Below are 12767 nucleotides of genomic sequence, written 5' to 3' on the forward strand. Positions count from 1 at the left end.
CTTTGGTGCCAATCTGAGTAGTATAAGTGTGCTTCGTCATATTGGAAATAGATTGAAGAACTTGAAGTTCATAAGTTTGATTTAATTTGTTTTATGGGGTGATTCTTGGATTTAGCATTGTTTCAGGCGTTCCAAGGGTTCAAGCGAGTCTGTTTTATCATTTCAAACTTGTAGGTATGTTCGGGCGGGGCCCCGAGCGTCAACCGGGCGAGGCTCGAGTTGAGTTAGGAATCTTGGAAGGAGCTGAAGCTCCAGGTTGCTATCATAAATGTACATGCGGTTGGCCAGCCGCAGGAGCGAGACCGCAGAAGTGGTCGTTCAATCGTAGATGCAGCCAAGGGTGGCCAGCACAGGAGCCATAAAAGCAGCTTACCTTTCACAGAAGCAGAGCCGTAGAAGTGATTTGCTTCCTGCAAAAGCGGCCCAGCCGGCTAGTGGAATTTCCACAGAAGCGGACTCTTATCCCCAGATGCGGTGGGTGCAGGTGCGGCCCAGGATCGCAGATGCGGAAATCACTGAAGGCAGTGACCTTCATTTATTACAGGTGTTAGCCATTTTTGGCTCATTTCCACTCAAAGGTTGGGCAATTTTAGAGCTCTTGAGAGAGGATTTTCACCAAGATCTTAGAGGTAAGTGATCCCTACCTTATGTGAGTTAAATACTTGAATTTTGGGTAGATTAACATGTAAAGATTAGTGAAAATTATGAAATTAGAGTAAAACCTAGGGTTTTGATAAAAACAAAATTTAACTAGAACTTCCTTAGGTTATGGGTAACAACTTCCTTCGAAAATTTCCGGAATCTGGGCATGTGAGCCTGGGGTTGAATTTTAGGAACATTGCCCTTGGGGTTGCATAATCGCTTTAATAACTAGAATATGAATTTGTAAACCTATAATGATGGACTTTTACACTATTTGAATAGTTTCAGATTGTGCGGCTCTGGTTTGAGAGTTTGGATGCATTCTTGAGTTGGAAGCAAGCTCGAAACGATGTAAGTCTGTTTTCTAACCTTGCAGGGGGATGTCCCCATAGGTGAACTTAATTAATATATGATTAATTGTGGGGGCTACGTGCGCACGAGGTGACGAGAGTCCGTATGTAGCTACTATTCTTGTTATGTCCAGGTAGTTCTAGGTTCACATCATGCTTCGTGGCTGCTATTAATTGCTTATATATGCTAATGGTATGAAAGGAAGTAAGTTGAAGGAAATCTAAGGATTTACAGGCTTCAAGTGAATTGTATTCATTTTTTATAAAAGGGAATTAAAGAAGTGTTGTGTTTTAAATGATGAAAATTATGTTTACCGCGTTGCACATATGATTCGCGAGGCGGGTTATGCTTTTACCGTGTCGCATGTATGATTCGCGAGCGGGGGTGAATAGATGCATCTATGGTTCGTTCCGTTCGACTCTCGGCAGTGCATATTTTACTTTTATGTTGGATCGGGCTGATCGTCCTCGATGGTATTTGCATGTGATTATAGAACCGGAACCCTTATAATTCGTATGACTTATTGCTGGAAAGGTTACTAATTTAAATGAGGAAAGTTCTTAGTTTTATTAATTGGATGAAAGGATTTTCAATAATTATTCTTGTTTAAGCTTGTTATTATCTACATACACTGTGAATTAAATATATTGAACTTCATATTATTATATTTGCTGGCCTAGTAAGTGTCGGAGTCGACCCTTCATCACTACTTCTGCGAGGTTAGGCGAGATACTTACCGGGTACATATTCATATGTACTCATACTACGCTTCTATACTTGATTGTACAGGCTTTGAGGAAGGTGCATATAGCCATTAGTCCGGTGCATAGAGTGGACCTCTCAGCTCGAGACTTTCCATTGAGTTGCCCTTTCCAGCCGATCTGCAGCAGCTGGAGTCTCTCCTTTGTCTTTATACTCCTGTCTATTTCTTTTCCAAATAGTAGGATAGTATGGTTTTGTATATTCTACTATATTGCCCACACACTTGTGACACCAAGTCTTGGAACACATATTAGTAGAATTATGATGTTTTAGCTTTTCTTCATTATTGAGATTTGCATTTATTTCTTTCATTTAAATATGCTTAAGTCATTAAAACTATAAATTTCTTAAATCTATAATGGAAGTTATCTCTTACCAACTACATATATGAGGATTTATTATTTGATTAGTATTGGCTTGAATAACAACGGTATTGGGCGCCTTCATGGCCTAATAGGGAATTTGGGTCGTGACAAATTAGTTCACTTGTCTAGAAACCACGTATAAATCCAACTGTACCATTTTACGGGTAAACATCAACATAGTATATGAGCAGACAAAAATTCTAGGCTCGTAACAAAAAGGCTAGTTAACAATTTTAGTTTTTAGATGAAATAAATATATAAATAAGCGATAAATTTAAAAAGATAAATTTCTTGATAAAAGATAATCATACTTCTTTGGATTTTACTTAAGTCTATTTGGGTTTGATTTTATTGGGTCAACCAAAAGTTCGTTCAATATTGTAACGACCCGGCTGGTCATTTTAAGAATTAATGCCTCGATCCCCTGTTAACTGCATTCCACGTGTCTGTTTCTGCTATTGTGAGTTGACGGAAGGATTTATTTGGAGTTTCGGAGAGTTTTGGGACACTTAGTCCCTAAATGAGAGTTTAAGTTTTAGAACTTGGATCGTAGTCGGAGCAGTGTGAAGACGGCCTCGGAATCAAATTCTGTTAGTTCTGTTAGCTCAGTTGCGTGATTTCGAGCTTAGGGGCGTATTTGGATTGTGTTTTGGAGGTCTGTAGCTTATTTAGGCTTGAAATGCCAAAAGTTGAATTTTTATAAGTTTCTGGTTTGATAGTGAGATTTTGATTTAAGGGTCGGAATGGGATTCCGGAAGTTGAAAAAGCTCCGTAGTGTTGAATGTGACGTGTGTGCAAAATTTCAGGTCATTGGGACGAGGGTTGATAGATTTTTTGATCGAAACGTAATTTGAGAGTTTTTGGAGTTCTTAGGCTTGAATCCGAGGTTAATTGGTTGATTCGATGTTGTTTGTGGTGTTTTTTTGCAGATTTGTATAAGTTTGAATATTGGTATATGACTTGTTCGTGCTTTTGGTTGAGGTCCCGGAGGCCTCAGGATGATTCCGGATGGTTGACGGGAAGTTGAGAGTTAGAGTGTGTAGCTGAAGCTGCTGGATTGCTGTCATAACCGCCCCTGCGGATTTGGGGACAGCAGGTGCGGAGCCGCAGAAGTGGCTGGGAGACCGTAGATGTGGCCAGATGAGGAAAGGCTAGAAGCTGCAGGTGCAAAAGTGTCCACGCACCCGCGTGACCGCAGATGCGGTAAAGTGGTCGCAGGTGCAAAAATGAGAAATTAATGAATTATCACAGATGCGGTTAAATTTCCGCAAAAGCGGGACCGCAGGTGCGGTCCCTTGGCCGCAGAAGACGATTTGTTGGGCAGAAAACAAGACATTTTGAGGGTTTGAAATCAAAAGTTAGAAAATCGATTTGGAGCTCGAGAGAGAGCAATTTTGGGAGGATTTTGAAGAAGAAATTAGTGGGTAATAATTCCTAATCCCTTTCTAGTTATATTCCTATAATCTAATCTTAGTTTTGCCATCTAATTTCGGATTTGGGATGAAAATTGAGGAAAAGTGGAGGAAAGTTCTTAGGCTTAATTTTGGGGTTTTGATCCAGATTTTGATGTCGTATTGGAATAATTTTTGTATAAATGAACTCGTGAGAGTATGAGGTTTCTGAATTTGTAAATTTTACCCGATTCCGAGACGTGGACTCGAGGGGCATTTTGGTCATTTTTCCTAATTTCGCGTAGTAGCTTAGAATTAATTAGTGGAATTAGTTACTTGAAGTTATATTTACATTATGCAATTGATTTAAATAGATTTGGGTCATTTGGAGTCGAGTACTCGTGGCAAGAGCGTGGTTTCGGGTTGATTTTGAGCTGGTTCGAGGTAAGTGGCTTGCCTAACCTTTGTGGGGGAAACTCCCCTTAGGATTTGGTATTATTGATATTTGAAATGCCTTGTATGTTAGGTGACGAGTGTGTACTTGTGCTAATTATTGAAAATCCAGTTTTCATTAAGTAACTATAATTTTGTTTCTTTTCCTGTTTATACTACTTGCAATTTAAGCTTGTTGTTAGCTTAGGGAAGCATGTCTAATTGACTTAATTGCTTTAATTGCTCAAACTGTCTCATTTGGATTATGTGCAGCATGCTAGGCTAGGAATACCTGTTTTTACCTTGGTATGGAATTGGAATTGAATTGTGTATTCTTCCTGTTGTTGTTGTGTGTTTACTTTGGCACTACGGGACGGTATCCCGGGAGATCCCCCCTGCATGTTTACTTTGGGACTGTGGATTGGTATTCCGGGAGATCCTCCTGCACTTTTATATTGAAACTACGGGACTGCACCCGGTAGATTCCTCCAGTACTGAGTATTTACATTTGGGACTACGGATCGGTATTCCGGGAGATCCCCACGCACTATGAGTTGGACTATCGGACGACACCCGGGAGATCCACTGGATATTTATATTTGGGACTACAGGATGGTATCCTGGGAGCCCCGGTTGTTATATCTATGTTGAGCTGTATTCCTTCTGTGATTATTTGTCTCTATGGTAGTTGTTGTTGTTCTTTCTCTCATGTGTTACTTTTACTATTGCACTTAAGATTATGCTGTCTTATTCTATACTTTTATATCTTGTATTTCATTTAACCTCAGTAGGGTCCCGACCGAGGTTAAGCTTGGCACTAACTGAGTAATGTGGTGTACTCATGCCCTTTCGGCGCATTTTTTTTGCATGTGCAGATCCAGGTACTTCGACTCAGCCCTACCACCCTTGAGGCGAGGCAATTTTTGAGAGACTTCAAGGTATATCTGCCGCGTCCGCGGACCGAGGAGTCCCTTTCTATTCACTCTTAAAGTATTAGCCCTTCTGTATCTTCTTTTGTTTAGACACTCTGGAGTTAGATACTTGTAGACATTCAAAAGCTTGGGATTTCATGAGATTCCGGGTCTTGGGAAATGTTGTTTCAGTTTCAAGAGTTTGTATTGTATATGCCGAGCGGCATCTTAAACGCTTTGTTATGTTATTTCTGTAGTTTATGGTTAGTTTTATTCTATTATTTTTGTTTTTCGCAATTTGTTAGGCTTACCTAGTCGTAGAGACTAGGTGCCGCCACGATAGTTCACAGAGGGCGAACTGGGGTCGTGACAAATATCCATGGATTAAGAGTAAGGTGTAGATTTTTTTTGTCTCTTTTTACCATCTTATACACTATTTGAAACTTTATTACCCTCCATACTCGAGTTTCAATTTAATTACATGGTCATATACAATTTACCAATTATATACAAATAAGTTTTAAATGAGTATCCCTTTATATTAGGAATTGAAAGAAATATAAACTATTTCCTTATCCCTTTATACTTTCCCACTCTCTCTCTCTCTCTTCGTCTCTCTCTCCATCTCTCTCTGTCTCTGTCTCTGTCTCTGTTTTCGTCACTCTACTCCCCTTCTCTGTTTTTTTTTTTTCAATTTTTCTTCATTTGATATTCTCTATTTTTTTATGATTTTTTGTTGTATAGAGTTTTAGTGGAATTCATCAATGGATTTCAATCGTTTTAATTTATCAATTTACTTTCATGTTGCACAATTGGTGTTCAAATTGAAATTCTCAATCAATAAATTTTGAAGGTGTTTGACTCTCCACCATTGACAGTCATTAAAAAGTTTTGAAGCTTTGAATTCGAATTTGGGTTTTCAAAAACCATTATTTGTTTGGATTGGGTGTTGTTGCAAACAATTGAGTATATTGTTTGGAGTTCATATCTCAATTTTGAGGGTGCTTGGTGAAGAATATACTTGATTTTGGCTGAATTTCAGATTGAAACTCGAAAAAGAATAAGAAGAAGACATGACATACAATACAACAACAACAACAACGACTCAGTATAATCCCACAAGTGGGGTATGGGGAGGGTAATATGCACGCAGACCTTACCCCTACCCCGAAGGGTAGAGAGGCTGTTTCCAGGAGACCCTCGGCTCAAAAAGCAATAGGAGTTGATATATTAGTACCATAAAAATGCGTATCAAAAATAACAACAATATATAAGAGATATGAAATATGAAATACAGAATACGAAATACGAAATACGAAATAGATGGCTGGTATAATACAACTAGAAAGTAAAGCCCTGCGTCAATAGACGACCAATGACATTCCTAGTCTAACTCCTAACTGGATAGTCTCACTCTATTGTGCTGTAGAAATATTCACACTCTCCCCTAACCTACAACCTTAATGCTCGACCTCCATAATTCCCTATCAAGGGTCATGTCCTCAGTAATCCTAAGTCGCGCCATGTCCTGTCTGATCACCTCTCCCCAATACTTCTTAGGTCTTCATCTATCTCTCTGCATGCCCGCTACAGCCAGTCGCTCACACCTCCTCACCGGTGCATCAGTGCTCCTCCTCTGAATGTGCCCGAACCATCTGAGTCTTACTTCCCGCATCTTGTCCTCCATGGGGGCCACACCCACCTTCTCTCGAATATCTTCATTCCTAATCTTATCCATCCTTGTATACCCGCACATCCACCTCAACATCCTCATCTCTGCTACTTTCATCTTCTGGATGTGTGAGTTCTTTACCGGCCAACATTCAGTTCCATACAACATGGCAGGCCTAACCACTGCTCTATAAAACTTACCTTTTAGTAACGGTGGCACTTTCTTGTCACACAAGACTCCCGACGCTAACCTCCACTTCATCCACCCCATCCCTGTACGGTGTGTGACATCTTCGTCAATCTCCCCGATCCCCTGAATAACCAATCCAAGGTACTTGAAACTACCTCTCTTGGGAATGACTTGAGAGTCAAGCCTCACTTCAACTCCCGCTTCCGTCGGCTCAACTCCAAATTTGCACTCGAGGTATTCCGTCTTCGTCCTACTCAACTTGAAACCTTTAGACTCAAGAGCATGTCTCCAAATCTCTAGCCTCTCGTTGACGCCGCCTCTTGTATCGTCAATTAGAATAATGTCATCAGCAAATAGTATGCACCATGGAACCTCCCCTTGAATATGATGAGTCAGTGCATCCATCACCAGGGCAAATAGGAATGGGCTGAGCGCAGACCCTTGGTGCAACCCCGTAATAACTGGAAAGTGTTCAGATTCGCCTCCTACTGTCCTAACCCGAGTCTTAGCTCCATCATACATGTCTTTAATCACCCTAATATAGTTACTCGGGACCCCTTTATCCTCTAAACAGCTCCATAAGACCTTCCTAGGAACCTTATCGTACGCTTTCTCCAGATCAATAAACACCATGTGGAGATCCTTCTTCTTATCTCTGTATTGTTCCACCATCCTCCTAACAAGGTGGATAAGGTAACAAAATCGTAGTAAAGTTATATTATAATTATATGTAAAGTGTATTCTGTTGTAGTTATATATTTTTTTTATTTGAATGTTGTATGGAATTTGAACAATAGTTGTATAATGTATGAATCATTATATAAAATTTGCATTTAAGTTATCAATACAATCTTTTTACATAAAGTTATTGATATGTATCAAAATTGTATTAAGATAATAAGTTTTGTTAGAATTTTAGAGAGGAAGAAGCACAAACCACAGACAAAATATATACTAATCAGATACAAAATATATACAAAGACATATTATATAAAAATTGAATTTAAGTTGTATGATATTGTATTTGTATATAACTAGATAGAAATAATGTATGAAAGTTGTAGATAAATTGTAAATAAGTTGTGGTTGTACGAAATTTACTTTTACTATGTATAAATCAGGTACAAAATATACAAAAAACGTATTGTATAAAAAATTTATTTAAATTGTTTAATATTGTAGTTTTATTTAACTGGGTAGAATAATGTATGAAAGTTGTCTACAAATTGTAAATAAATTGTATACTATATAATTACTATGTATAAATCAAAAGATCAATTAAAGAGGCAGAGAATATTTGATCACACTCAATGCCGATGATAACAGCTCTTGCGAAAATCTGTTCACCAAGTTCAACTGATGTAATTCTTGCACAGGCACTAATCACACTTGAAAAACTAAATTTGTCCATCCTAAAATGCATCCTATTCATCCTGCGAAAAAGATCTGGTGCTTCAACTAGACAACCAGTTTGAATAAGACCTATTAACATAGAGTTCCAAGATACTAATCTCTTATAGGGCGTTGACTCAAATAACTTTCTCGCCTCTTCAATTCTGTTGGAATTAAAATAAATGGTAATCATAGAATTAAGAAAGACATTGTCATGTACTTTGACTTTGTTAAAGACATTGGCAGCTGCATCAGGACGTCCACATTTAGCATATGTGTCAAACTGACAATGAGAAGATATGGTTTTTTTAAGGATAAAAAAAAAGACCGAAACAGTTAGCAAACAGAAATCCCTAAATATAAGTTTGATCTGTAGAGAAGAGGTGAGAGAGGAGAGAAAAAAGGAAAAGGGGATAACTAAATCCCTGATTGAAGGCACTAATAATGGATTGAGAGCCTTTTAAGGTGGAATATATACATTTTGTAGCTAAAATGTGTTTAGGTCGGGTAAATACAAAAACTTGAATATTTTTCGTAATATGGTTTCAAATAGTATACACTACTAGAAAAAACCGACCAAGGTCGATCAAAAAATCAGCCAAAAAATCGACCAAAGTTGGTCGGTTTTTCAAAAAAAAAAATTACAAAACCAACCAACTTTGGTTGGTTTTCTTTGGCGCAAAAATGTGGGAACTGGGGCGGCTGGTGGATCTACAGGTGCTTCCCTAGCTGTTGTGTGGGCTGCACCCCTGCCCTTACCACGGCCTTGATTGCGTCATCGGCCTCTAGTGGCCCCAGCCGGTGGTACTGGTGGTCGTCCGTCCTGAACGGTAGCACGTGTCCTCACCATCTGTGAGAGAATAGAATAACAGAAGTTTAGTACTAGAATCAAAAGATTCACATGACAGGAACTCAAAAATGAGAATTTTCCTAAAGGTTCTACAGCCTATCGAGGATAAATACAGACGTCTCTGTATCGATCCGCAAGACTCTACTAAACCGGCTCATGACTCGCGAGACCTATGTAACCTAGGCTCTGATACCAACTTGTCACGACCCCAAATACCCCGGTCGTGATGGCGCCTATCACAGTACTAGGCAAGCCAACCCAACAAGTAACCACAGTGAAGTCTTTTTATAAAACCATTTTCTCAAACTGATTAAGTCTCGAATTCCCATATGAAATATATAAATCTACTGAAATGTGCGGAAAACAGAACAAAATATACCAACACAACCCAACAATCTGGTGTCACAAGTTAAGAGCCTCTAAATACAACCCAAACTGTCTGACTAATACATCATAAATCTAAATATGCAGAAAACTAAGATAAGAAGGAGGAAAGTAGGGTTGTGAATGCCGTGCAACTACCTTGCAATCTCCGGTAAAGCTATGAGAGTGGTAAGAACCCTCACTCTGCTGCCCGGGCACCTGGATCTACACACAAGGTAGGGAGTAACGTGAGTACGTCAACTCTGTAAGTAACTAAAGTAAATAAGGTCTGAGTGCAGTGACGAGCAGTAAAAACATATAATAAGTCTCAACAGAAAATTTCAAGTCAAATTCTGCAATTTAAAAGTTAGTCATCTGGTAAAAACTTTAGTTTCAATTAAAAATACTCTGAGATCACTTATTTAGCAGTTTTCAATAGAGGCTCAGTAGTAAAAGAAGAGTGGAAGCAACAAAATGTCATAATGGACCCCTAGGACAAGGTATCACTCATAAATACAGCCTCTCGGGCAAGCCTCTCAGTCACTCGTGACTCAACTCTCGTCAATAGTACTCACACTCACCACTCCGGCTCAATAATATCTCATAATAGTAATAATCATAATAACCGTTGCGGTGTGCAAGCCCGATCCATAGTTTATATTCGACTACGCTCACTAGGGGTGTACATACTCTAGAGGGACTCCGTTGCGGCGTGCAACCCGATCCATATAAGTATCGCTGCAGCGTGCAGCCCGATCCATAATATATATAATATTGTTGCGGCGTGCAGCCCGATCCATAATATATATAATATTGATGCAGCGTACAACCCGATCCATAATATATATATATATAATCTTCATCATTAGGTCCTCAACCTCCCTCAATCATTAACCTCACAGCCACTCGGGCATATCAGTAGAAATCAAGGAAATCAGCCCAAACAGTTTTCACATATTAAGAAGTAGAGTGATAAAACCGGATTTAAACAATAAGCAGGTAAAACATGACTGAGGATATGCTATCAAAACAAGTAGAGTGAGGAAAATAGTAAAAATACCCCTAAGGGTCTAAACAGGTAGGCACAAGGCCCCAAGCATGGCATACAATACAAAATATAGTATCAATCTCTAAAATACGGGATATCATAAGATTTCAAATCAAATACGCGGTTTAATAGTCACTACGGGACGGACCAAGTCATAATCCCTATCGGTGCATGCCCACACGCTCGTCAACTAGCATGTATGTCACCTCATTTATCAAAACAATGCGAAATACCGTGGTTTTATACCCTCAGGTCCAGATTTACAATGGTTACTTACCTCAAACCGGATGAAATACTACTCCGTGACGATCTTGCCTCTCACCTCAGCCTCAACTCGCATCGAATCTACCCAAAATCAGAATCATAACATTAGAATATGCTAAGGAAACGAAGCCCATGCGAAAATAATCAAATTATACCAAAAATCCCGAAGTTGTTCCAACCTGACCCCCAAGCCCACGTCTCGAAATTCGATAAAAGTCACATCAATGGAATCCTTATCCTCCCACGAGTTCATACATACCAAGAATACCAAAATTCGACCATAAATGATCCCTCCAATTTGTAGATTAAGGTATCCAATTTCCAAGCCCTAACTCCCTAATTTTAGACTTCAAATCCCCTAAATTTCATGTTTAATTGGGTAAAAATCACAATAGGATCGAGTATTACGTTCATAATTCTTACCTCCAAGAAGTTCTCTTTGATTCCTTCTTCAATCTCCCTCAAGAAGCTCCAAAACCAAGTCAAAAATGGTGAACTTAGGCCAAAAATCACGAAAATGGTCTTTTAAAACATTCTGCCCAGCTATTAAAATTACTTAATCGTGATCGTGAAGCACAAACTTCGTTGGCCCAGAATATACCTTACGCTATCGTGAAAATCCCCTCTCGTTCGCGAAGCTTAATCACCCAAACCTACGCGATCGCATCTTGCCTCATGCGATCGCATAGAGCAATCACCTCACAAAGCTATCCGAACTATCGGAATTCACATCCGAGCCCTTTTTCACATAAGTCAACATCTAGTTGACTTTTCCAACTTAAGCTTACTCAAAAGAGACTAAGTGTCTCAAACCTTACCAAAACCTCTCCGAACCCGAACCAACCAACTCGATAACACATAATACAGCTGAGCAAGGCAATAAGAAGCAGAAATGGGGGAAACGGAGCGGTAACTCATGAAACGACCGGCCGGGTCGTTGCATCCTCCCCCTCTTAAACAAACGTTCGTCCTCGAACGAGTCAAGAAACATACCAGAAGCCTCAAATAGGTGAGGATATCTTCTCCGCATCTCCCGCTTGGTCTACCAGGTAGCCTCCTCCACGGGTCGACCTCTCCACTGCACTTTTACTAAAGCTATATCCTTTGACCTCAACTTTCGAACCTGACACTCCAAAATAGCCGTTGGCTCCACATCATAAGTCAAATCATCATCTAACTGGATCGTGCTGAAATCCAAAACATGAGACGGATCGCCATATACCTTCGGAGCATAGAAACATGAAATACTGGATGCACACTCGATAAACTGGGTGGCGAAGCAAGCTCATAAACCACCTCCCCAATCCTCCAAAGCACCTCAAAAGGCCCAATGAACCGAGGACTCAATTTACCCTTCTTCCCAAATCTCATAACACCCTTCATGGGTGAAACTTTCAACAGAACCTTCTCACCAACCATGTAGGACACATCCCGAACCTTCCTATCAGCATAACGCTTTTGTCTCGGCAGTGCTGTACAAAGCCTCTCTTGAATCACCTTCACCTTGTCTAAAGCATCCTACACCAAGTCTGTACCCAATAGCCTAGCCTCACCCGGCTCAAACCAGCCGACCGGAGATCTATACCATCTCTCATACAAAGCCTCATATGGAGCCATCTGAATACTCGACTGATAGCTATTGTTGTAAGAAAAGTCTACGAGTGGTAGAAACTGATCCCATGACACTCCAAAATCAATGACACAAGCGTGCAACATGTCCTCCAATATCTGAATAGTGTTCTCGGACTGCCCGTCCGTCTGAGTGTGAAAAGTTGTGGTCAACTCAACCTGAGTACCCAACTCTTGCTGTACCAACCTCCAAAACTGTGAATTAAACTGAGTACCTTTATCTGAAATGATGGAAACTAGGATACCATGCAAACGAACAATCTCTCGGATATAGATCTCTGCCAACTGCTCTGAAGAATAGGTAGTACAAACAGGAATGAAGTGCGCGGACTTGTTCAGCCGATCCACAATCACCCAAATAGCATCGAACTTCTTCAAAGTTCATGGGAGCCCAACTACAAAGTCCATGGTGATCCGCTCTCACTTTCACTCCGGAATATCCATCTGCTGAAGCAAGCCACCTGTTCTCTGATGCTCATACTTCACTTGCTGACAATTGAGACATC

This window comes from Nicotiana tabacum, chromosome 3 (assembly GCF_000715075.1).
Source record: "Nicotiana tabacum cultivar K326 chromosome 3, ASM71507v2, whole genome shotgun sequence".
Lineage (NCBI taxonomy): Eukaryota > Viridiplantae > Streptophyta > Magnoliopsida > Solanales > Solanaceae > Nicotiana > Nicotiana tabacum.